Source organism: Elephas maximus, chromosome 13 (genome assembly GCF_024166365.1).
Source record: "Elephas maximus indicus isolate mEleMax1 chromosome 13, mEleMax1 primary haplotype, whole genome shotgun sequence".
NCBI lineage: Eukaryota > Metazoa > Chordata > Mammalia > Proboscidea > Elephantidae > Elephas > Elephas maximus.
The window spans coordinates 99292654-99317329 of NC_064831.1; positions in this window are offsets into that span (position 1 = coordinate 99292654).

The following is a 24676-nucleotide window of genomic DNA, read 5'->3' on the forward strand; positions in this document are numbered from 1 at the left end:
CTCGGTCCTACTTTTAACCCTCTGATCCGCAGAATTCCTGAAGAGAATGGACTGTCAATTATAAGCAAATAGAAGTTAAGCATTTAACTTGAAGTATCTTGCATAATCGGTTGTCCAGGCTCATATTTATTAAAAGTGTTACATTTTTTCCCCCAGGGAACAAAGCTGGTAGCAGATATATGGGACAGTGTTTAGAAAACTGGTCTGGGATGAGTTTTTTTCAAGAGTCCACATACTAACCATGTTCAATGCTGTGGTATCCTGAGTTCCTGAATCCTCTTCTGGAAGCATGGAAGGGGGGCAAGGAAAGTTGCAAGAGCAAAGTCATGGGGGGGTCAGAGGGAGATAACTGTAAGCTGACCATCGCTTGTTCCACCTGAGCTCGTGTATACTCATACTCCTGTTTGTCACTGGGGTTACAGGCTAAAACAAGACTACATATATATTGTCTCACTGTTCCTACTCTAACTTGTCCATGAGTGACTATAGTATTTTGACCTTGGGGATCAATGATGTAGTTGTCTTTAAAGTAAATAAGCTACTCATTTTCCTTTTACGTCCCTTACCTTCCTGAACAATTAACTACAGAGCTCTTTGGTGGGACCAAGCAAGGTGGGCATCCATTTGGTTCTGGAGGGAGAGGGGTTTGGAGGTATCTGTGGTGGATCAACACACAGGTGAGGAGGTGTTCTTGCTGGAGGGCAGCCCGGCATAGGGTGTCAGAGCAAGAGACACATGAGGGGGGTGTGCACAGTATGTCTCTGTGGTGATTTGTTGTGTACAAGATCAAGCAAGGTGAGGAAGCATGGCATGAGGGTAGAGACCATTATGGGTGACTGGTTACATAAGAGAACACATCAAATAAGTACATACATACTTTAAGAATAATGGAGAATGGAGTAAAAACATAGAGAGAATGCACTACAAATATGTAGCACGTTTTGGGGATTAACTCATGTGAACACATTCCTTCACATATATATAGGTAAATACAGAAATAAATACAGATGTAAAGGTGGTGTGTGTACGCCTGTGTGTGTATGTGTGCGTGTGTGTTTGTGTGCACTTGTGCATATACATGAACATCCACTGCTAGGGCCTGGGAGCAGGAGCACCTGACAGCAGGGAGCACTGCTGGTATTCACACAGAAGAAACGGAGACTAGAGACATGACAACATGTGCAATGAATGACTTTGAACTGAGTCTGATGGCTATTCTGAACAACTGGCAAAATGCAAGTAGGGTCTGAGCCTTAGATGGAGTAATGCATAAAAGCTAATTTGGTGATGATAGTGTGCTTGTGTAGGACCCTGGACTAGTTTGGAGGAAATACACACTAAGGATTGGGGGATGTAGGCAACTTGCCCTCCAATGGTGCAGAAAAAAAAAATGTTCCTAGTGGGTAACTTTTCTGTTTATTTGAGATTGTAAGATTTTTTTTTTACATAAATAAAATGAATGAACCAACTGTGAATAGAAACTGAAGCTGTGTTTTGATTCAAGGGCTGTTAACCCTGTGTGTATGTATGTATGTGTGCAAATGAGAGATAGAGAGAGAGAGAGAGGACACTTTGAAGGTTTACAGCAGAAAGACTGAAACTTGTGCAGGGACTTTTGTGATGATCACAATAGGGCAGCAGCCCCCTCCAGGGGGTTGCACTCTTTATCTCCCCTGGAAACAGTGTCTAGCTACCAGTTACCATTGAGTTGAGTCCTATTTGTGGTGACTCTATGTATACAGAGTGTGTATGAGCAATGTTCAATAGGGTTTTCAGAGGTGTGACCTTTCAGAAGTAGATTTCCAGGCCTTCCTACTGAGGGACCTTTATGGGGATTTGAACCACCAAAACTTTGTTTAGTGTTTGAGAGCTTAACCATTTGCACCACCCATGGAATCCTGTCTGGATCCAGAGTGGACTAAAGTGCTAGGAAATAAAGTGTGGTGTCACCTATGAGAAGACAGAATATTTGAAATTGTGACAGAATTCTTTCTCTTCACCTACCAATTAGTGTTTGGGTACTCCTGGACCAGATGAGGGTATAACTATCTGGGACTAATTTTGGCATCTCATTTTACAATCACAGGTATATGGCTTTCAGGGAAACTTGAAAACTACTTTAAAAAAATTGGAAAGTGATCTAATGTGAAAAAGAAGGATGAGATATGGAAAAGATTTTGAAGGATTAAAGATTAAGGTGGAGCTAAAAATTCTCAATAAAATAGGTATAGAAGGGAAATTCCTCACCATAATAAAGAATCTTTATAAAACTAACAGGCAGCATCGATCTTAATGGAGACAGGCTGAAAACATTCCCCTTGAGAACAGGAAAAAGACAAGTAACGATACACTTTATCACCACTCCTATTTATACACTGTGCTGACAGTCCTAACTAGTGCAATAAGGCAAGAAAAAGAAATAAAGTGCATCCAAATTGGTAAGGAAGAAGTAAAACTGTCCCTGTTTGAGGATGATATGATACAATACATAGAAAAGCCAAAGACTGCATGAGAGAATTACTGAGACTAATAGAAAGATTCAGCAGAATATCAAGATATAAGATACACATACAAAAATCAGTTGGATTCCTATATACCAATAAAGAGAATGACAACAAGGAAATCAGGAAAACAATACCATTTATAATAGCCCCTAAAAAATAAAATACTTAGGAATAAATCTAACCAGGGATGTGAAATACCTATACAAAGAAAATTACAAAACACTGCTGCAAGAAACCAAAAGAGATCTATATAAATGGAAAAACATATCATGCTCACAGATAGGTAGACTCAATATTGTGAACATATCAATTCTACCTAAAGCAATCTACAAATACAATGCAATCCTGATCAAATACCAACAGCGTTCTTTAAAGAGATGGAAAAATTAATCATTAATTTTATATAGAAAGGGAAGAGGCCCTGAATAAGTAAAGCATTGTTGAAAAAGAAGAATAAAATAGGAGGACTTGCACTACCTGACCTTAGAACCTACTGTACAGCTACAGCAGTCAAAATAGCCTGGTAGTGGTACAATGACAGGTACATCAACCAACAGAGCAGAATTGAGAACCCAGATGTAAACCCATCCAGCTACAGTCACCTGATTTTCAATGAGGGTCCCAAGTACATCAAATGGGGAAAAGACAGTCTTTTTTTTGACAAATGATGCTAGGAAAACTGGATGTCCATCTGCAAAAAAAAGAAAAAAGACCCATACCTCAAACCATGCACGAAAACTAATTCAAAATGGATTAAAGACCTAAATATAAAACCAAAAACTGTAAAGTTCATAGAAGAAAAAAATAGGATAAACACTACAGGCCCTAATACATAGCATTAACAGGGTACAAACCATAGGTAACAATACACAAACTCCAGAAAATAAACTAGAATACTGGGATCTTCTAAAAATTAGAGTCGATGCTCTTCAAAAAACTTCACCAAAAGAGTAAAAAGAGAACCTACAGACTGGGAAAATATTTTTGGCTATGGAAAGTCCTACAAAGGTCTAGCCTCTAAAATCTGCAGGAAAATCCAACACCTCTACAAGAAGTCAAATAATTCAATTAAAAAATAGGCAAAGGAAATGAACAGACACTTCAGCAAAGAAGACATTTAAGTGGCTAACAGACACTTGAAGAGCAAAGATGTCACCTTGAAGACTAAGGTGCGCCTGACCCAAGCCATGGTATTTTCAATCACATCATATGCGTGTGAAAGCTGGACAATGAATAAGGAAGACCGAAGAAGAGTTGACGCCTTTGAATTGTGGTGTTGGTGAAGAATATTGGATATACCATCGACTGCCAAAAGAAGGCACAAATCTCTCTTAGAAGAAGTACAACCAGAATGCTCCTTAGAAGCAAGGATGGCGAGACTGCATCTTACATATTTTGGACATATTGTCAGGAGGGCTCTGTCCCTGGAGAAGGACATCATGCTTGGCAGAGTACAGGGTCAGCGGAAAAGAGGAAGATCCTCAACAAGGTGGACTGACACAGTGGCTACAACAATGAGCTCAAGCATAACAAAGATTGTAAGGATGGCTCAGGACCAGGCAGTGTTTCGTTCTGTTGTGCTTAGGGTCGCTATGAGTCGGAACCCACTCGATGGCACCAAACGACAACAACAGCAGACACATGAGGAAATGCTCAGGATCACTAGCCGTTAGAGAAACAAAAATTGAAACCACAATGAGATACCATCTCACCCTGGCATTACCGGCTGAAAAAAAAAACAAACAGAAAATAACAAATGTTGGAGAGGCAAAAGGGAGATTGGATCTCTTATGCACTACTGGTGGGAATGAAAAATGGTACAACCATTTTGAAAAACCATGTGGTGCTTCCTTAGAAAGCTAGAAATAGAAATACCATGTGATCCAGCAATTCCACTCCTAGGAATATATCCTAGAAAAATAATCGCCATCACAGGAAAAGACCTATGCACACCCATGTTTACTTCAGAATAGTTCACAATAGCAAAAAGATGGAAACAATCTAGATGTCCATCAGCATATGAATGGATAAACAAACTATGGTATATACACACAATGGAGTACTATGCAATGATAAGAACAATGATGAATCTGCGTAGCATCTCAAAACATGGATGAGTCTGGAGGGCATTGTGCTGAGCTAAATAAGTCAATCACAAAAGGACAAATATTGTATGAGACCGCTACTACAAAAACTCATAAATAGAGGTTTACAGACAAAAAGAAACAATCTTTGGTGGTTACGAGGGAGAGGAGGGGTGAGGATGCAAAAACACTAAATAGACAATAGATGAGTGGCAACTTTGGTGAAGGGCAAGACAGTACACAACACTGGGAAAGCCAGCACAAACTGCTCAAGGTAAGGTCATGGAAGCTCCATAGACACATCCAAACTCTTGAGGAACTGAATTACTGGGCTAAGGGCTTTGGGGACCATGGTCTTGGGGAACGTCTGGCTCAACTGGCATAACACAGTTTTGCTATAAGTTAGAATTGACTCTATGGCAATGGGTTTGGTTTTTGGTTTTAGTTTATTAAGAAAATGTTCTACATTCTACTTTGGTGAGTAGCATCTGGGGTCTTAAAAGCTTATCAGTGTCCATCTAAGATACTCCACTGGTCTCACCCAGTCTGGAGCAAGGGATAATGAAGAAAACCAAAGACAGAAGGGGAAGATTAGTCCAAATGACTGATGGACCAGCCTCCACCAGACTGAGTCCAGCACAACTAGATGGTGCCCAGCTAATACCACCGACTGCTCTGATAGGGATAACAATAGAGGGTCCTGGACAGAGCTGGATAAAAGTGGAGAACAAAATTCTAACTCACACACACACAAAAAAAGACCAGACTTACTAGTCTGACAGAGACTGGAGAAACCCCAAGAGTATGGCCCCTGGACACCCTTTTAGTTGAGCAATGAAGTCACTCTTGAGGTTCATCCTTCAGCCAAAGATTACACAGGCCCATAAAAAAAATGAGACTAAAGGGTCAGACCAACCAGGGGCAAGGACTAGAAGGCAGGAGGGGACAGGAAACCTGGTAATAGGGAACTCAAGGTCAAGAAGGGAAGAGCATTGACATGTAGTGGGGTTGGTAACCAATGTCACAAAACAATATGTGTACTAATTGTTTAATGAGAAGCTAGTTTGTTCTGTAAACCTTGATCTAAAGTATGATTAAAAAAAAGATTAAGGTAGAATAAATGAAAAGAATCTCTGTGCATGGATTAATGTTTGGAATGGAAATTAATCTACAAATTAGCAAAGCGTCAGGTAAGAGCGTGGTTATCTAAGGTGGCTTCAGCAAAAGAACTCGATAGATCAGTAAGAACTAAGAAAATACATCCTGATGTCATAATGTGAGATGTCATAAACACATTCTCTGTTCCTGTGTGTTCCATCTCTTATATCAGGCTTGCACTGCCAGAGTCCATTCGACTTGAAGTCAGGCTTATGATCTGAAAGCCAAACCACATACCATTTGGCATAATCTAGACAACATGGTCATGTGAATAAACATGGTGGTCAGTCAAATCCCTGTTCTATTAGTTTTCTACTGCTGTATAACAAATTTAAAAAACAATTAACTGCTTATAACAACATCCATTTATTAGTTCACAGTCCTGTAGCTCATCTATTCAGACACGGCATGACTAGGTTCTTGCTTAGAGTCTTAAAGGGCCAAAATCAAGACTGTACCAGAATGTTTTCTCATCTGGAGCTCAGGGTCCTCTTCCAACCTCACATGGCTGTGTCAGAATTGACTTACTTGTGGTTTTAGGGATTAGGTTCCTATTTCCTTGATGTCTGTCAACTGGGGACTACTCTTGTCTCCTTAAAGTTGCTCACATTCCTTGATATATATGCCCCCTCAACTTCAAAGTCAGCAACACAGCATATCTCTTACATCAGATTCCTACCGTGCTTCATATCTATTTCACCATGATGAGCTTGGTTCCATTTAAGGGCTCACATGATTAGATTATGCCCACCAAACGTCATCTCTTTCTTTGTCACCTGTGCCCTCAGACATAACCTAAACATAGAAATCATACCCCATTAAGTTCACAAGCCCTTTCCACAGTCAGGGAGGGGAACTATTCAAGGGCATGGGTCACTCCACACATGTGCACATTATGCACCTTCAATTGATGATACCCAATCAGAAGGCTGGGGGTAAACTACAAAGAGTATACAGTGCCAGCGTGAAAGTAGTCCTCTTTGCTCATAAGACTGTTAGTCCCCTTTAAGGTCTTTATTCTCCTTGAGTCTCTCTCTTACCAGTACATGGGAGCTGGCATGTAGGTTTGTCTTTCTTTTACTAACACCACATTCCCACATACTTACAACCCATCCCTCTTTCCAAACTAAAACATCAAAATTATCACCAAACAGAGGATTATGCCACTGACAAAGACAGGATTCAAAACATATCCACATACATTGCTTGCTCTTCACTCTTGCTAACTTGTCCACATACATCTCTCGATTGCTGAATTTGGGATGGATTCTGTTCTCTCCCCTGGTGCAAGTGGTGATTGAATGCAAGAATCCAGAACATCACTTTGGGAAAAACAGGAATCTATGGTCTCCAAGGTATTGTGGGCGGACTAGGGAGTACGAGTAACTTTAAGAAGTTCAAATGTAAGGATGAAACACATCTTAAGTCTCATATACCTGAATTCAGAAAAAGGAGTGAGATTCTGTAATCAGAATTTCTTATTCTGATACCTCTAATTTAGTAATTTTTTTTAATCATAAGGAAACAAATTGATCTGTAAGAAAAACCTATGTGATTTGGACATAGCCCAGGAAATCTAAAAACTTGGATGGTTTGGGCAAATTAGATGTTAAGGCACCCTTTTCTCAGATTTTGTTCCTGAATACAAAGATTTTGTCCCTGAGTACATAACACCCTGAAGGAATTGAATATATGGCAGGTATGTTATTCAGCTTTTCAAAGTTATCCTACAGTATCAAAGACCCAAAAAATGGCATTGTCTCACAACCAACCACAAAGCATCTGTTTATTGCTCATGTGTGTATCAGCCCAAGTATGTGGGCTGCTAAAGCTTTCCTTTATGTTTCTTTTGGGATCCAGATAGAAAATACATCACATTTTTCTAGAAGGAAAAACAATCACATATCTTTGGATAGGTTTTCAAGTGTCTACATGGATGTAGCATTCATCACTTCTGCTCACATTGCATTAGCTAAAACCAGTCATATGCCTAAGTCCAATGTCTGTGAGAAGGGAAACAGAACAATTGGGAACAAAATGAAATTTACCACAACCAAAATCCTGTTACAAATATTGCTTCATTCCCTTAAGTATGCAAAATTCACCACCTCCCCAGTGAAAAATCTCCACTGTGTCATCTAATCACACCATCAGATGTCAACTCCAGGACTTAATAATGGACCTTTCATCAAACCATGTTGGCTAATTATCATCCAGAGATATAAAACCGTAAGTTGACTGCCCCATGTAACCAACATAAAACCGTGGGACAGGATAATCTCAATAAATACTCCCACTAAGAAGGGGGATGATTGGAGGCAAACACCTTCTAAAGAAATTCTAAAATTCTTCCGGAAGTGACCTGAAGTAAACTGAAGTCATGTAGCGAACAGCTTTAAACTGTTCCCCCTTCTCAAATGTAGCCAACAAGGTTAAACCACTCCCGCCTCCTCCTCCCATCCTAGCCAAGCTCTCTGAATTCCTGATAAGACATTTGTGTGTTGTCTGAGTAAAAATACAATGTCATTCTACTGCTTCTCTGCTCAGGGCTGCTTCACTACTAATCAGCCTCTCCCCACCCTGTTTAGACATTAGCAATAAGTCACAAAGCTGGCCTTAGAAAAATTTCACATGTCATACCCCCTCAGCCTTCATCTTGCACCTCCACTGCACCCCATATATGTTAATTAGTTCCTGAAATTCCATGCTTATTCTCAGAAACTTCATGAATTATGCATAAATTCCCTATCCCAAACATTATAAGTGCCCTAAGATCCCCAACTTCGGGGAGCTTGATTTGAGACTTAGCCTCCCAGCTCCTTGCTTGACTGGCTTGCAATAAAGCCCACTTTCTCTTTCTCAAAGGCCTGGTATCTCTCAATTGACTTGAGAGGTCACACCAGATGGGACCCATTCCCATTGAGTTGCAAATTTTGGCACCCCAGATGGTACCTTTATTCTGCTTCTAACTTAGGCTGCCTGGCCCCTGGGAGCACCTCTGGCCACTAGGATTGACTGCCTCCACTCAGTGTGCACTGGCTAATTTCTCCAGGAGGCGATAGTGGAACTGACCTTCATGGCCAGAGCTGTACTCAGACCCACAGCAACTCACTTTTTTGAGATCGAGAAACAGACTCTGGGTAAGGCTCTTAAGCTGGTGAGTACTGCTCATACGGTATCACAAGTACTTAAGCACTTCTGAGAGGGTGAGTGATTTAGGAACCAGGGATGAGCCCAAGAGAACTGCTGTTTCTGTCATAATCTGGGTGGAGGGTTATCCCAGTGTGAGCCCAAGAGAACTGCCGTTTCTTTCAGAATCTGGTGGTGGTTGAGGGTTATACTACTCTGGTCATGAGAAACCCCCGCTGTGCCTTGGTCATTGTGGTTCTGGTGCTCCTGGTTTTTCTGGTTTTAGTCTAGGTCCTGGTTTTGGCCTAGGCCCAGGCACTGGGTTTTTTTTTGTTTGCAGGTATGGGGAATGTACAAGATATACCAAAATGCAGGCCCCTGGGATGCATCCAAACTAATTGGGATTTTTTTGTTATGATCCCACGAAAAAAAGATAGAATGAAGTTTTTCTGCAATGTTGCACGGCTACAACGTCAATTGGCTGATGAGGAACACTGTCTACAAGGTGGTTCCCTAAATTATAATATTATTCTCCAGTTAGATTTGTTTTGCTCTCAGGAAGGTAAATGGGTTGAGAAAATGTATGTTGATGTCTTTATGTCCTTGTATAACAACAAAAATATCCAAAAGCAATGTAAAGTTATGGTTCAAAATGAGGTAAAGAGAAAAAGGTCTTTGATTCCTCAGTGGAAGATGATTTTTCCCCTCTTTCTCTGCTGCCAGCCCCACCCCTGTATCTGCCAGAACCATCTGGCCCAGCTGAGCCAACCTCAGAAATGGTTCTCCCACTGCACACTTGAAGTGGTGCAACTTTTGGACAGGGGACTTCCCTACCCAAAACAGGGCAACAGGCAAAAAAAAAAAAAAAAGGCATTATTCACTAAGACAAGTTCCTAGTGGACAGGAGGAAAATGGGATGAGCACGCACTCCATTCTCTACATCAGATTTGTTGAACTGGAAAAACAATCTTCCTCCTTACAAGAGGACCCAAAACATATGACAGATCTTTTTACTTCCATCTTCATCACCAATCACCCTATCTGGGCTGATTGTCAGGCACTCTTGGATAGTCTTTTAAACACAGAGGAGCAGAGATTAGTCTTAGGAATAGCCAGAGAAGAAGTGGAGCACCTCCATCAATCCAACAACCCTATTCAGCAAGCTCCTGATTTAACAATACATTCTTCTGAGCTTAGCTGGAGCCATAATGATCCTCTGGGAAATGGTAGGCTCAACCATTTTTGGACTTGAATTATAGCAGGGTTGAAAGGAGACATTCCAAAAAAAATTAAATAAGTTCTATGAGGTCCGTCAAGGACAAACTGAGGATTCATCTACCTTCTTGAAAGAATTTTTGCCACGTTCTGACAATATACAGATGTAGACCCAGAAAACTCAAAGAACACAAAAATGATGAACATGGTGTTTATTGGACAAAGTGAACCAGACACTGGAAAAAAAGTTACGAAAAGCCCGAGGGGAGGGGTCTAAGCATGAGCCTAGTTAAAATAGCCTTTAAAGTGTATACCAACAGAAACCAGGTCCAGGAAAAGAAAGAAACCCAGAAATTCAAATAGTGAACAGCTTTCCTCTAGGCTTCTCTGGCTCTGGGGCCTTTCAAACCAGGCCAACATAACCTTCTGAAAGGACAACTGCCCAGGGCTTTGTCAAGAAGGCTCCCTCCACTAGGTCAAAATCAGTGTGCTTATTGAAAACAGGAGGGGTGCTGGAAGAAGGAATGTCTGAAACAGAAACACAGCCAAAGCCCAGCTGCCCCTCATATGTTTCAATCTGCCCCTCCTGAAGATTCAGACTGGTGAGGACCAGGGGATTCACACCTCCAAGCTTCATCCACTGGTTGAAAGTCCCTGGTTACATTAAAAGTGGGAAATAACCTTGTAGATCTTCTTGTTGATACAGGAGTGACCTATTCTGCTTTGAATCACCTGAAAGGATCACTTTCTCCTTGAACTACACAAGTAATCAGGGTAACAAGAAAGCGTTCTACAAGACCCTTTCTACAGCCTATAGAGTGCCAGGTAGAAGAAACCTCCCTGACTCATAGCTTCCTACACATGCTTGAATGTCATAGCCCATAGCTCTGACGGTATCTGCTATCTAAACTAAATGTTCAGATCGGATTTTCAGAAGGAAAACTGAGCCTGCAGGTTCCACCTGAAAATGGGTTGATGCTCCAGGCTTCCCTGTTAGCTTTATCCCCTAGCCCCATGGATTCCTCCCCGAAAATACTGGAAGAAATTATAAATGTCATTAACCCAAGAGCCTGGGCTAAAGGGAAGCCAGTCCAAGCTGGAAATGCAGATCCGGTCCAAGCAAAGCTTAAGCCTGGAACCATACCCCTTCATCTTAAACAATATCCTTTAAAATTAGAAACTATGCTCAGTCTACAATCACAAATTAAAAGACTTTTACAAGTGGGGCTCGTCTCCCAGTGTAAATCCACTACCAAGGTTCAGATCTCACAACAAAAAGTAACTTAACCACGGTTCCAGATTTCTCAAGGTCAATGTGCCCTGCTGCCAGAGCACAAAAAAAGTGATCCTCTAGATCTCCACCCCAACCACCTGGAGATAACTTTGAGGCTTTCTAGGTATGGCTGGTTTTTGCAGGATTTGGATCCCAAACTTTGGGTTAATAACAAAGCCTCTCTACAAAGTTACTCTGACCCTTTTGAATGGACAGGCAAGCATCAACAAGCCTTCTTGAAAATCAAGGAAAAGCTATCCTCTGCCCCGGCAGCAGACTTCTGAACCTCAGAAAACCCTTCTAACTGTACATAAAAGAAACAGAGGAAGTCTCAGGAGGGGTCTTAACTCAATAACTGGATCCTTGGAAAAGACCAGTAGCATATTTTTCTAAACTTCTAGATCCAGTCCTTCAGGGATGGCTGGTCTGTCTTAGGGCAGTAGCAGCGACTTGCCTTCTTCTAGCTGAAGGTGAAAAGTTTGCCTTAGGTCAGCCTGTGACTGTATTTGTACCTCATGCAGTTCCCACCATATTAGACCAGAAAGGTGGGCTCTGGCTCACAACAGGCTAAATGGCCTGCTACCAAGTCCAGCTCCTAGACAATCCACAGGTCACGCTCAAGGTAACTTCTAACCTGAAACCAGCCAGTCTGTTACCAGCAGGTGAGCCAGTCCGTGACTGCCTCCAAACTATTGAAGAAGTCTATTCCTGTTGGGAAGACTTGTCTAACAAGACCATTTCAAATCCAAATTTAACCCTCTACACAGATGGAAGCAGTTTATAAAAAATGGAACTTGAAAAGCAAGCTATGCAATGGTAACCCAAACTGATGTCCTCAAAGTCTGTCCTCTTCCTCCCAGAGCCTCAGCACAGAAAATCAGAGTTAATTGCTCTCACACAAGCCCTCCAAGTAGCTCCCAGTAAAATAACCAAAATTTACGCAGATTCCAGGTATGCCTTCTCAGTACTGCACGCTCACAGTGCCATTTGGAAAGAACAGGGCTTTTTAACGTCAGCTCAGAAAGACATTAAGTATGCCACAGAAATTTTAGCCCTACTTGAAGCTATGAAAATGCCCACACAAGTTTCAGTCATGCATCGCCTGGGACATCAAAAAGGAACTTCCAATACTGTCTCAGGCAATGCTAAAGCTGACAAAGCCACCAGAGCTGCTGCTGAACAAACTGTGAATTCAAAAGCTAGTAGACAGCTAACTTTAATCCCTTGTTTACAACTTCCAGAAACAGCTCCAAACTACACTATTAGAGATCTCAAACAAGCAGCTGAATGGGGAGCAACAATAGATTTTCATGGCTGGAAACATACCCATGGAGGAAAGGTTATGATTCCAGGACACTTGACACTTTATGGACTCCCTTCTCTGCAGGGCACATTGTTCTACCCATTATGGGAATGAAGCCATTTCCAACCTGGTCTCTAAACACATTATTGCAGAAAACCTTCATCAAGTCATCCAGCGGGCAACCTGTTCCTGCCAAATATGTGCCCAAAACAACCAAGCCCCTCACCACTGGAATCCAATATCAAGGACAGAGTTCGGGAGAAGACTGGCAAGTCAACTTCACCAACATGCCAAGACCCCCTAGCAATTATAAATTTCTGCTGGTGTTTGTCAACACCTTTTCTGGTTTTGGTAGACACTTTCCCTTGTAAAACAGAGAAAGCATCAAAAGTTACAAAACAGCTCCTTAATGAAATCATTTCTAGGTTCAATCTGCCTGCAATGATCGGAAACAACAAAGGATCTCACTTTACCTCACAAATTACACAAGAAATCTCTAGACTTTTAGAAATAAACTGGAATTTACACTCAGCCTGGAAACCACAGTCAAGTAGAAAAGATGAATCACATGCTAAAAAGCCAAATGGCCAAAACCTGTCAAGAAACAAAGATAACCTGGCCCCAAGCCTTGCCCTTAGCCCTCTTGTGAGTATGGGTCACTCCCAGAAGCGGGCTCAAATTGAGCCCTTTTTGAAATTATGTATGGAAAGTGATTTTTAAAAAAATTACTCGCCTTCAACCAATACTCAGGTTACTGTCACTGGGGAGCTCACTTTTCAAAAATATTTGTTGTCTTTGGTGTCCTATCTTCTACACACAGGTTTGCTCTAAGCAGTCTGAAATATCTTGTTGATGTCCCACTTCACCGGTTCCAGCCTAGTGACAAAGTTCTGCTGAAAACCTGGGAAGTGGAGCCCCTTAAGCCCCAGTGGACTGGACCATACACTGTTCTTTTAATCACCAACTTGACAGCTAAACGTGGAAACATCAAAGCTTGCGTGCATCACACTCGCCTCAAACCTGCAACTCCTGGAAAATCCTCTGCAACAAGAACAACCTCAGCAAATCAACTGGACTTGCGAGCCTGTGCAGGACTTAAAATATCTGTTTAAAAAGAAAAAAAAAAAAAAAGCTAATGCTTAACGCTTGCCCCTCCAACCTGGAGCCCCACCATCATGATTGTGCTCCTAATGTTTACATTGCCTTTACTGTCTTGGCAATCATTGTGTTCTTCCTTCTCTTTTTACAGAAGCTCTATTCTTTGCTTTCCTATATTTTGATCCCACGATGAGCATCTCATGGAGAGATCATTTTTACCTGAAACTAATCCAATCAGTAACCACTGGAGGCAATCTCACTGACTGTTGAGTATGTCAGGCTCTGCCCACCAAAGTGGAAAGTCTCCTCATCCCTTGGGTGGTCCCAATACTTGATGTTACCTAAAGAAGGTACCGCCTTCCACCTATAATGACTCTTCAGATAGCCCTGGGTTAGAGGTAAGAGCCAGAAAAGCAAGTACTATCACTCCTTGCTTTAAAATCGAAGGCATATTTTACTGGATTATAATTCAGACAATATAAGCAATTTTACTTCAACTAATTACTCCACCTTCATAGAAGGAATAAAACACCTGTTAAATCTAACTGGCCTTATTAACCTAGGAACTCACGCAGGTTATGTCATATGTCATTAATACTAACAACATATGACATAACCTGCATGAGTTCCTAGGTTAATAAGGTCAGTCTTTAATACTAACAACATATGACATAACCTGCGTGAGTTCCTAGGTTAATAAGGCCAGTTAGATTTAACAGGTGTTTTATTCCTTCTATGAAGGTAGCATAACTCAAATCTGGGATTATTGGTTCAATGATACTGCACACCCCTGCCTATATTCAGAGAGAAACAGCTCAAAAGTTGTGAGCCATACCCATATTTTCACGCCACCTGGACATTAATTTCTTTGTGGTAATTATATTAAACCCAGGAGTTAAATACTCTGCTTTGCTGCTTACAAATGCTCCTTGCCCTGAGCTGTGCTCAGTACTTGCACTCCTGGAAGAGGGTCCTCCCCGTGGTAATAACTTCCCCTTATAATATCACTCTGCTAATGAAACCACCTGCTACTTGAGAAAAAAAAAGAGAAAACCAAACCTGACAACTCTGAAAAAACTGTGAACATCATCATGCTTCAGACATCCGACTACATTCCCCTTAACAAACCTTAGATCTTACAGTGCACATGCTTAACACCAGTCAGCAAGCTCAAAAGTTCCAGAAGTCTAGACCACCACCTACATAAACATCTATCTTCAAGACTGAAGACCCTGAAAACCAGAGGAGAGAATGTAGCCGACAGGGTTAAACTGTTCCCCTTCTGAAATGTAACCGACATTCTTGAACTATTCCCCCCTCCTCCTCGCATCCCAGCTGGGCTCTCTGAATTCCTGACAAGACATTTCAGTGTTGTCTGGGTAACAATACAAGGTCGTCCTACTGCTTCTCTGCTCAAGGCTGCTTCACTACAACTCAACCGCTGCCTCCATCCACCCCATTCAAACATGAGCAATAAGGCACAAGCTGGCCTTAGAGAAACTTCATGTGTCATACCCCCTCCAACCGTCATATTGCACCTCCACTGCACCCCCATACATGTTAATTAATTCCCAAAATTACCCACCTATTCCCAGAAACTCCATGAATTATGCATAAGTTCCCTGTCCTGAACCCTATAACTGCCCTAATATCCCCAACTTTGAGGGGCTTGACTTGAGATTTAGTCTCTGAGCTCCTTGCTTGACTGGCTTGCAATAAAGCCCACTTTCTCTTTCTCAAGTCCTGGTGTCTCTCAATTGACTTGAGGGGTCACACCAGGTGGGACCCATTCCCATCAGGTTACAGTAACTTGAGGCTTCCAAGAAAGAGTCTCACTCTTCGCCTTTTTGGCTCGCTGAGACATTTTGTACAACTAAAAGTGTTGACTGGATGTCCCCTTAATCAATTCAGAGTTTGTAACAAGGGGTAAGAAGCCAATCTCTTGATTTGTTCTTTGCCATAAAGCTGAGTTTTATGTCATATTTGCTTCTCATTTTTATCTGTCATTGGTTAGACTGCATAAATAATTTTTCAGCCTTACTGTCAATGCCACATATTCTTTTCTGAGATTATCTCTTTCTTGTAATACGTTTTCTAATACAGCCAATACCAACAAGACATTCTAATTATCTTCTGCTTCCCCATCTCTTTGCCTAAATCCATAGGCAAGTTATTATTCCAAGTTATTATACACAACAGTTTTATCAAATATTTTATCAACAAAACCATAGGTCACTATATTTTTCAGCCTCCCATAACAGATTTGAAACTGCCTATCATCTTGATCTAAGGTGGCTTTTTTAGTTTTTCTGTTTTGGTGATGCTTCATAATGGGTACTTTTGTTGTTGTTGTTAGTTTTCACTAGTTTATTGCTATGGTTAGACATGACCTGCAAACCTCAGGGAATCACAATAGTAAACATGCATTCCTTGTTCTCATACATGCTGGCTGTGAGTAGGCTCTGGATCAATTACAGGTCTGCGCATTTCTTCTTTGTTCTTGAATCTAGTTAGAAGAACGGTCATTCTCATGACAGAAGAAACAAAAGCAATCACAGACGCATGTTATGATTCTTAAGCTTATGCTTGGGTGTGACATTCATCATTTCTGCTCACGTTCCACTAGCAAAGTAGATGGGGAAATGAAATCTAATAAGAAAGTAAGGATCATTAATTGGTAGTGATAATACAATCTATGTCCATAAGAGAGGTAGAGAAGAAGGAAGCATCCTGTTTTTTACATGTCTTTGGACAGCCTTCATGACGTTATGTAATAGATGTATTTCTTTTTACCTGTGTTACCCATTTGTTTCATTTTTTCTGCGGAGAAAAGGAGAGAGACGAGGGTAAGACATGAAAAAAAGGAGTAAATACGCCATAACCTTTCCCTCCTTGCTGAAATCAATGGATCCTAATAGAACCTTTTTCTGTCCTGTTGCTATGGAGATAGAACAAAACATGACTCACCAATTACTCACTGTTACCACCTGTTTCCCTGTCGACAAGCACTGTAGCCATGGGGCTTTGAAATGGATTATGAAGAAATCTAATGAAGGTGCATGTGCTTTGTACAAAAACACTTTGATAATCAGTGATTTAAGATCATTCATGAAATAAAATATGACATTGCATAGAAAGCATACTAATGGCTGGGAAAAAGAAGAAAGCTGTAGCAAATTATCATGAACAGAATAGCTAAGCCTTATGAATAGCACTTCAGACCCCATCATATAAGCTGTGCCTCCAGTTAGTCTCTCTTCTTATCCAATGTGCTCATTCCTAGAAGCAATTTCTGGCTTCATAATGAGGACAGCTGCTGAGGATATGCTATGTGATTCACACTATTACAAGCCAGAACACGTAAAACTGGGGCCAGGATTTTTTGAAAGTGGTTCTTTAGGGAAAATAAATGTTCAGGTCTATTTTTCCATATTTGGCTACTTGAGACCAAAGTTTAGAAACAGATACACAGAGGAAGGCAGGTGTGAGTAAGGGGAAAGGTACAATTTAGTTCTGCCTGGAGTCTGTACAGCTTTTTGTTTGCAGTGAGAACATTCTTTCTGCCTACAGCCAGTCTTTTCTCTCTCCAAAAGACAGGTAGGATTGTCCCAGGGAGACATCAGCTGATCATTTTTCTCTGTCTGAGATTATATTGTCTCATTAAAGTTTATTTCAACTTGTCAATTTGGAGACACATTGATATCTTGAATGAATCCATCCTGTTATCATTTTTTATGATTTTTCTGAACACAAAAAATTATATAAGCACATCACTCGATATTTATTCATACACTGTAATCTATTAGCCATATCTGTCTAATACCATTCACTAACATTTCTATGAAAAATGCAAGTTAATACGTCCGTTTCTCATAAAAGTATCTTAAGCATTATTCATAGTTTCACTTTATGGCTAAATTTTTTAATTATTGCCTCCTTCAAATGGCACTTTTCTGTACACTGTAATATTTTCAAACTTGCAAAATAATTTCTCTACAGATTCTAAGGAATCAGATAGGCCTATATTCTCAATTCTAGTTTTCATTACTGTGCTTACTATACTAGAGGAAAATATTGTAAAAAGAGACTGAGAGTTTTCAAAGATGTAGAATTCACAAAAATACTCAAAAATTATAGAAATAAAGATACAATTGCTAAAATTAAGAACTCCATGTATGGTGTACTAGCTTGAGTGACTGAATAAGGGATAAGAAGTCAGGCTAATAACAAATATGGGAAAGTAATTACAGAGAATAAATAACTGAAAATTTATATCTGAGTCATCTGGGGCACAGTGAAAATATCAAAGTCACTTGGAATTAGAATTCACAAGGTAGAAGAGGGACATATAATGAAGCCAAAGCAATATTTCAAAAGGTAATACCTAAGTATTTCCCGAAATTTATGAAAGACATTAACAGGTTAAAGAAGTCCTCTGAAACATAAGCAAAATAAACAGAAAGAAAATCACACTGATGACACAGATAGTAAAAGTACTGAACCCCAAATTTCATTGAGGAAAACCTTGAAAGAAATAAACAAAAAAGGACACATTACAACAATAAAACAGATTATCTCTAAACAGAAATAATTGAAGCTAGAAAACAATAGATTGCCGTCTAGAAATACTCAAAGAAAATAACTGCTGACCAACAATTCTATCATCACCCATAATATCCTTTAAAATAAGGGTAAAATAAAGATATTTTCAGAGAATATTTGCCAACATGCTTTCACTAAAAGAAAAATCAAAGGGACTTCTTCAGGCAGAACAATCCGTAAGATAACTACTGGAAATGCAGAAAGTACAAAGGACAAAAGAAAGGCAAAATGTAGTTCAAATGACTGATATACAAAGCATAATACCAAAACTTTGTAGAATTTAAAATAAAGTAGAATTAAAATGCAATACAACAAAAATGAAAAGGTCAGAAGAGTAGGTTGAAGCGTTCCAAGTTTCCATCATTATTGGGAAGATGACAAAACTAGCAATTTGTATTGAGCATTATTAAGTTAAAAAGCATATTATAAACCATTAGATAACCAATAAGAATAGCAAAATAATATGCAAGTAATAGTTTAAAAACTGAAGCCAAACCTAGTACCATCGAGTCAATTCCGACTCATAGTGACCGTATAGGACAGAGTAGAACTGCCCCATAGAGTTTCCAAGGAACGCCTGGCGGATTCGAACTGCCGACCCTTTGGTTAGCAGCTGTAGCACTTGACCACTATGCCACCAGGGTTTCCAAGTAATAGTTTAAGAGAGTAAAAAAATACAACGATAAAACACAACAATTGATCTCTATTCAACTGGAGCAAAGGAGGAGGGAGAGTCAGAAATAAGAGAAGGATATGGAATATGCGATCAACTGCCTCCATGAACAACCGTCATCTTTGCCATGAGAACAGAATTGGGCAGTGCCTGGCTGCCATTACTGAACATTTTGATCAGGGATTCTATGGAGGAATCCTGATCAGAGTAGGGTAAGTTCAGAACAGAATTTCAAATTCTCATGGAATCCAGACCTTCTAGAGCTACTGAGGCTGGGTGAACCCTCAGAACTATTTTCCTGAGATAATCATTAAGTTTAAACCAAAAATATCCCCTAAAGTCTTCTTAAGTCCAAACAGTAATTTAGCTTAACTAGTAAAAAATATCTGCCTTGAGCATTTTGGTCTTTTAAGATCTGTCTATATGGGATAAAACTGACAACAGCAACTCAAAAGATTACATAGGAAACTTAGGGGGCTGTGAATTACGTCAATAAGGGAGGAGCTATTCAGAAAAGGAGGGTGAGTGCGGTTCCACAACTCAAAGTATGTAATCAATGTTACTGAACTGTACATGCAGAAACTGTTACATTGGTGTATGTTTTGCTGTGTATATTCTCATCAACAACAACAAACTAAATAAAATTAATTTATAAGAATAAAAGGTAGGAGTGAAAACCAGCTTTATGTTTTCACCCCAGGGTGTACAGAACTCAAAGAAGCATCCCTACCACCCTTAAACTTTTTTTTTTTTTTTTTGCAGATTAACTTCATATTCATGATGGTTTTGGAATGCTTTGGAGTGTTAAGCACTACCAGAGCTCCACAAAGCAAACAAAAAGCCAAAAATATAAGGACAAACAGTGCCCTTAGGGAGGGAGGAGACACAAACATGCACTCACTCAATATACCTCTAACCATACACATTTAGGAACAGTTCAGTTAGAATAGCTGACAAGTATGTAGGCCATTTAAAATAGCATCAAAAAATCAAATACCAATGAATAATTCTTAGAAAATGTTCAAGACCTCTTAACAAAACTGTAAAATACTACTCAAATAAATTAGAGACACAAAAACATGGAGGAATACACCATGCATGGCTTTGGATTGAAAGAATCAACATTGTAAATATGTCAATTCACCCTAAATTGACTATACATTCAGTACAATCCTGTGAAAAATTTTAGCATGGTTTTCAGAAATCGACAAGCAATATCGAAGAAATAGAATGAAGTTAGAAGGCTTACACCACCATACATGGAGGCTTAATACAATACTCTGTACAGTGCTGTACTGGTTGTTATTTGTTAGTTGCCGTCAAGCTGATTCTGACACATAGCAATAACATGGGTGCAGAGTAGAACAGCTCCAAAAGGTTTTCAAGGCTGTGACCTTCCAGAAATAGATCACGTGGCCTGTCTTCCAAGGCACCTTTGGTGGGTGCAAACCACCCACTCTTCAGCTAGTAGTAGAGTGCTTAACTGTTTGAGCCACACAGGGATTCCTTGTAGTACAAGATTAATAGTTCAATGGAATCAGAATAGAGGATGGACACAGGCACACACATAAACTGTCACCTGAGTTATGACAAAATTATACTGTAACACAGTGGGAAAATTGTTTTTTCCAAATATGTTCTTAGGTCAATATGGAAAAAAAAAAAGCTTTGGTCCCTACCTTACACCATGCAAAATAATCAGCTTTAGAAGGCTTTCAGATCTAAAAATGAATGATAATGCCAAAAACCATTTGAAAAATAAAGCACAGGAGAAAATATTCATGACTTTTGGGTTATCAAATATTTCTTAAGCAGGACAGGTGATGTTCTCTATCCCATCAAGGTGTCACTAGCTATTATCAGGAACAAAATCTGAGAAAAGGGGACCTCATTTCCACATTCAGCTCAAGTTTCAGACATCCTGGTCTCTCTGTCCAAATCACAAAGTTTTCTCACCACCCAATTTGTTGTATTATGATTTTTAAAAGCTTTCTAAAATTAGGGATGTCAGAATGAGGGACTTTTTTTTCACAGAACCCCATGTAGGGGATTGTGTGATCTTCACATTGTAGGGGTTGGGATGGGGGGAAGTTAGTAGGCAATGCTCTGTGGTGTGAGGGGTTTTTCTGGGGCCAGAAATAATGTTCATCTTTCCATTCATGCTTCTTAAAGCCTGGAAACAGGCAATATTTGGTACAGAGTGGAATACTACACAGCAACTTAAAGGAATGAGCTGATATATGCAACAACATGGATAAACCTCAAAAACATTATTCTGATGAATGGTAATCTTACACAAATAGTACATACTATTTGGTTACATTTCTATCATTTTTGATAGGAGGAAAAACTATGGTTAAAAAAATTAGAACAGTTGTAGCTGTAAATTGGAAAGAAGCAAGAGAGAACTTTCTGTATTGGTGGCAATTTTTTTTTTAATATTTTAACAGGGTTTTGGGTTCCATGCATATATCCATTTGTCAAAACTCATCATTTAAGATTTATACATTTCACTATATACTCATTTTTATTTTAAAACTAAACTAATATTGGTATATAATGTAGGGTTGATGCGTCTGATGTCTGTAGCTTGTTTTTAAATGCATCAAAAGATAGGATGGATGGATTGATGGATGGAGGAATGAGCATATGGATAGGCATTTGCTATAGCAAATATAGCAAAATATTAATTATAAATTTTAAGTGCTGGGTACTCAATTCTTTGAAGTTTTATATTCAAATATTTTTATAATTAAATGAAAAAACCAAGGGAGTACTAAACAAATACCCCAAGTGACTGTCAGTTTGTTTTACTGTGGGGGCTTGCGTGTTGTTGCAATGCTGGAAGCTATGTCACTGGTATTCAAATGCCAGCAGGGTCACCCTTGGAGGACAGGTTTCAGCTGAGCTTCCAGGCTAAGACAGACTAGGAAGAAGGACCCTGCAGTCTACTTCCTAAAAGCATTAGCCAGTGAAAACCTTATGAATAGCAGCAGAACATTGTCTTATATAGTGCTGGAAGATGAGACCCCCAGGTTGGAAGGCACTCAAAAGACACAGTCTTCAGTATAGATTGCACCTCAGCATAAAGAAAACAAAAATCCTCACAACTGGACCAGTGAGCAACATCATGATAAACGGAGAAAAGATTGAAGTTATCAAAGATTTCATTTTACTTGGATCCACAGTCAACACTCATGGAAGCAGCAGTCAAGAAATCAAAAGAAGCATTTCATTGGGCAAATCTGCTGCAAAGGACCTCTTCAAAGTGTTGAAGATCAAAGATGTCACCCTGAAGATTAAGGTACGCCTGACCCAAGCCATGGTATTTTCAATTGCATCATATGCATGTGAAAGCTGGACAATGAATAAGGAAGACTGAAGAATTGATGCCTTTGAATTGTGGTATTGGCAGAGAATATTGAATATACCATGGACTGCCAAAAGAGTGAACAAATCTGTCTCGAGAGAAGTAAAACCAGAATGCTCCGTAGAAGCAAGGATGACGAGACTGCATTTTACATACTTTGGACATGTTGTCAGGAGGGATCAGTCCCTGGAGAAGGGCACTATGCTTGGCAAAGCACAGGGTCAGTGGAAAAGAGGAAGACCCTCAAGGAGGTGGACTGACACAGTGGCTGCAAAAATGAGCTCAAGCATAACAGCAATTGCGGGGATGGTGCAGGACCGGGCAGTGTTTCATTCTGTCGTGCATAGGGTTGCTATGAGTCGGAACACTGGACGGCACCCAACAACAACAACAACACTAAACAAAGTAAATATTTCGGGCCCAAATGGTATTTATAATTTTTAAATCCCTAGGTAACCAATTGGAATATCACAGCATGTGGAAATATTTTTTCATCTTATCCTAATTTAACTAAAACTGGATGAGTATATATCCTGTACCAGAATGGAATAAAATTGAGATATTCTATGATTTTTTTTTTCTTGTACATCTGGTAATACTGACAATTTTTTATTAAGCTTTTCCTTTAAAATATATTTGTGAAAGGTACTTTGAGGCAAAATGATAGTACCTCTGAAAATATTGTGGTCAAAACATTTCACATTTCAATACAGGGAATGTTATTGAGAACATGTGTATAATTTTGCTATATTTTATTGGGCTTTTTTGTTGTGGTTCTTTTTGTTTTGTTTTGCTTTGTTTTGTTTTGTTATTAGGACAAAGATGGGAGTCAGACAACTATAAACAACATTGATTGAAGGGATTGGCGTAGGGAGCAAGTTAGTGGGCAAAGCTCTGTGGTGTGAAGGGTCCTTCTGAGGCCAGAACAACGTTCATGGTTCAGCACAGCATCTTTTACTGTATCTGTGATCCCTACTGTGCTCATTACAATATACCTGGACTTGTGAAGAGACTGTTAACCAGTCCCTAACAATCCATGATTTAAACTGCTAGGTATAAGCTGCTTGCCATGTCACTTGATTATTGATGAGATCTTAGAGGAGATGCAGGGCTTTCTGAACTGTGTATTTGCCCTCATATTGGAACAGCCCTGGGGAAACTTTCTGTCCCTTTTGAAGGGCATATGCTGGTCATCATTATTTTGTATTTGGCCCTTCTAGGGCCTGGACCTACTCCATATCCTGTGCCTGGGCAGTGCTTGGCCTTTGGAGAGGCTTGTGAGCAATGACAGTTCTTGTTAGGCGCCTAATACTTACACCATACTTCCAAGGTGCAAGGTCTTGTTCTGAGGTCTTTGTACAATTAATTTGTTTAAACATCAGAACCCTATGATGTAGGTACTATTATTATTTTTCCCATTTTACAGATGGGATGACTGAAGCATTGAGAGGTTAAATGATTTTCATGGTGTCACACAGATGGTTGTGTGTGAGTCAGGCTCTGTGCTCCTCATAGTGTCTAAAGTAACAATGGGAATGAGTCTTAGCAAAAGACTAAGCAATCACTGGACCAAAATGTAGAATAAGATGACAAGAGCAGCTGCCAATGATCTGTTTAAGACAAGGAATGGAAAATCCTGTTACATTTACCAGGAGTGAGGTAAGAGCTTGGAGAGCCAAAGGTGGCCAAATGGGCTGAATAGTGACTCTGAAGGAATGGCCTTCAAGCTCTCAGAAACATGAGCTGTGCTCGGCTGCTTTCCTCTCCCCAGATCCAGCCACAGGAGGAGTTTGGGCTCCTCCTGTGAAGGAGCATGAAGATAAGACAGGGTTCAGAATGTGGCTGGGTTCAAGCCCCAGTTGGAAACTATGTGCCTGGGAAGGTCTTGGGAGATGTGTGTCCAGTGAACTTCTAAGCAACCTGGGTCCCCCAGGGGAGAGAGATGGTGATGTTCAGCTGGGAAAGGGAAGAGATTGGAGGAAAGCTGGAAGCGGTAGCCTATTTTTCCAGATGAGATCATCTTCTGTCAACAGATTCTTTTCGGTTCTTCTAGCTCCTTCATTTCAGCCTGTGCTTTTCTCATAGATCACACTATGGGCATGGGAGAGTAAGGTTATTTATCTTCCTATTTTCCTCCCCATCTAAGTTGGCCGCTCTGTCCATGCACGCTCAAAGCTTATTGTTTCTGAGGGATTTTTACTTCATGTATGTTCTTGTTCAGGTTAATACACCTATCCATAATTATGGTTTTGCTCTGCTCTACTGCT